At 41.1% G+C, this 2815-nt stretch overlaps 1 pseudogene; it reads left to right on the forward strand.

The window, feature by feature from the left end:
- The first annotated feature begins 438 nt into the window (after positions 1-438).
- On the forward strand, positions 439-1855 carry LOC122068503 (annotated as a pseudogene).
- The last annotated feature ends 960 nt before the right edge of the window (positions 1856-2815 follow it).

A 2815-nucleotide genomic window follows, 5' to 3' on the forward strand; every position in this document is an offset into this window, starting at 1 on the left:
TAAGACAAATAACCAATATGAAAGTGTTTTTGCCACCCAAGGTGAAGAGAGAATGACTTTGTCTAAGGTGATGTGATCATATGATTGGACTCGTGGATAGTGAGATTCGTCATTTGTCTCTATTGTACGAATTAAAAAATACCCTTTCTCAGTCCAATCGAAACCCGAAGGGTCATAAACTGTAGCGTAAGAGGCTCTCTTTTCACTTTAGGTGAAGGAATATTCAGTCCAAAAATTAAATAAAATAAATAAAAACCAGAACTTAACAATCCTAGAATTCTTGAACAATAATATCATACCCTCATCTATATAAACCAATGCATTCTCTAGTTCTTACAAACTCACCCAACCCTACAGTTCTTCAGCATAATAGTCCATCTAAAAAGCAAATCTCTTTTGCAATTCTGGTAGACCTACATCTTTATGAAACCATCCACCATGGAAAAAACCCAGCAAACTCCCCACATTGTCATTCTACCTGCGCCAGGTATGGATCACCTAATCCCACTCTTGGAATTTGCAAAGAGACTTGTACACCTACATGACTTCTCTATTACCTTCACCATTCCAAACAATGGTTCCTCCCCTAAAGCCCAGAAAGCAGTCCTTGATGCCCTTCCCAAAAGAATAAATTCTATATTTCTGCCCCAAGTTAACCTTGATGACCTTGATGAAGATGTAAAGGTTGAGACCTGCATCTATCTCACCATGTTCCTTTCCATCCCATTTCTTCGTGATACATTGAAGGACTTAATCACCACTACAAGGGTTGTTGCGTTAGTAGTAGATCACTTTGACACTGATGCCTTTGATGTCGCTAGGGAAATCAATGTTTTGCCTTATATCTTCATCCCAACAGCAGCTATGATGGTTTCATGGTTCTTTCTTTTTCCGGAATTCGATGCAATGTACTCTGGTGAGTACCGAGATCTTCCTGAACCAGTGTCGATGCCTGGATGTATACCTCTTCATGGAAGTGATTTCCTTGACCCAGCACAAGATAGAACAGATGACGCCTACAAATGGCTTCTATTCCATTCCAAACGTTACAGATTAGCTGAGGGTGTCATGTTAAATACCTTCATGGACTTGGAACCAAGGGCTGTCAAGGCCTTGAAAGAAGGGCCAGTCCCAGGGTTGCCACCGGTCTACCAAGTTGGACCACTCATACAGGAAGGTTCAAGTGATGAAGCTTGTAAGTCTGACTGTTTGAAGTGGTTGGATGATCAGCCCCATAAATCAGTTCTTTATGTATGTTTTGGGAGTGGTGGGGCTCTCACTAGAGCAAATGAACGAATTGGCCTTAGGATTGGAACTAACTGTTCAAAGATTCTTATGGGTTGTTAGGACCCCATCTCAAATAGCAATGACCTACCTTATAAGATACCAAGGCAATGAAGACCCATATCCTTTCTTGCCCAAAGGTTTTTTGGAGAGGACCAAAGGGAGAGGCCTAGTGGTGCCCTCATGGGCTCCTCAAATCCAAGTGCTTAGCCATGTTTCAATAGGAGGGTTCGTGACCCATTGTGGGTGGAACTCAACATTAGAGAGTTTAGTATATGGTGTACCCTTGATTGCTTGGCCACTCTATGCGGAACAAAAAATGAATGCAGTGATGTTGGTTGAAGATATAAATGTGGCATCGACGCCAAAAGTAGGAGAGGATGGTGTAATAGGGCGGCAAGAGATTGAAACGGTGGTGAAGAGCTTAATGGAAGGGGAAGAAGGGAAGAAGGTCTGGTACAAGATGAGAGAGCTCAAGGATGCTGCTGCTAAGGTTTTGAAAGAAGATGGCTCTTCTACAGAGTCTCTCTTGGAGGTGACACTCAAATGGAAGACCCATATGATATTGTAGTAATCTGATACTCTAGAATGCAGACCTACATATGTTAGATCAAACACCAAGAAACATGAATAATAAAGAGACAATAGATCCGTACAATACAGAGATTTAACGAGGTTCACACACCAGGGTGGTGTGCTACGTCCTCGGGCGAAGAAGAAGATGATTCACTATGCAGAAGAGAAATTACACCCTAACAGCGGCGAGGAAAAACTCGCCCTGAAACCCTAGCTGCGTGAAAACCCTGAAATACAATGACTTTCTCAACAAGCAATAGTACATTATATATATACTCCAAATCGCGGTTCGACCCATCGGGTCGCGGTCGATCCGGTCGAACCATACCGCCCCCGCACCCCCATACAAGATCAGTGATGGGCTCCGGGCTTGGGCCTATCGGCCCAACCCCTCTGCTTCCATCACAAATCTCAGAAAATTTCCCATTCGGGTCACCATCAAAATATGTCGGATCGGGTCAATCTTCAAAACGGGTCAAGAATTCGAGACAAACTTAACAACATATATGCCTTATTGTTAGTAGGGAGGGAAAAGGCTGCAAAGAAGCTTGGATATTTCAATAATCATATGGGAAGAAAAGATAGTTACTATCAAATATGTAATCTCATAGTAACTGTCAAAATATGTAATGTCTCTGATGTTTGTAGTAAAATGTTTCTTCATCTAGCGTATGATGATGAAAGTCTCCCCTTCAAATGACTATTGTGTAGATGGCTAGTTTAGTACCTAAACCATCAGATATATAGGATAAGTTAGAGGATGTTAAATGATGCGGTTTTGGTTAATTGGTACAGTTCTGCTCACAGTGTCAAAGGCAGAAAATAATTAAGATCGAACCATTTATTAAATGGTTTCATGTTTGAAATCAAAATCGAACTATTTATTAACGGTTATATGATTCTAAAGTGGTTTCATAGTAATGTTGCACTAAAAAAGCTACTATTATATATATAT

This window comes from Macadamia integrifolia, unplaced genomic scaffold, assembly GCF_013358625.1.
Source record: "Macadamia integrifolia cultivar HAES 741 unplaced genomic scaffold, SCU_Mint_v3 scaffold402, whole genome shotgun sequence".
Lineage (NCBI taxonomy): Eukaryota > Viridiplantae > Streptophyta > Magnoliopsida > Proteales > Proteaceae > Macadamia > Macadamia integrifolia.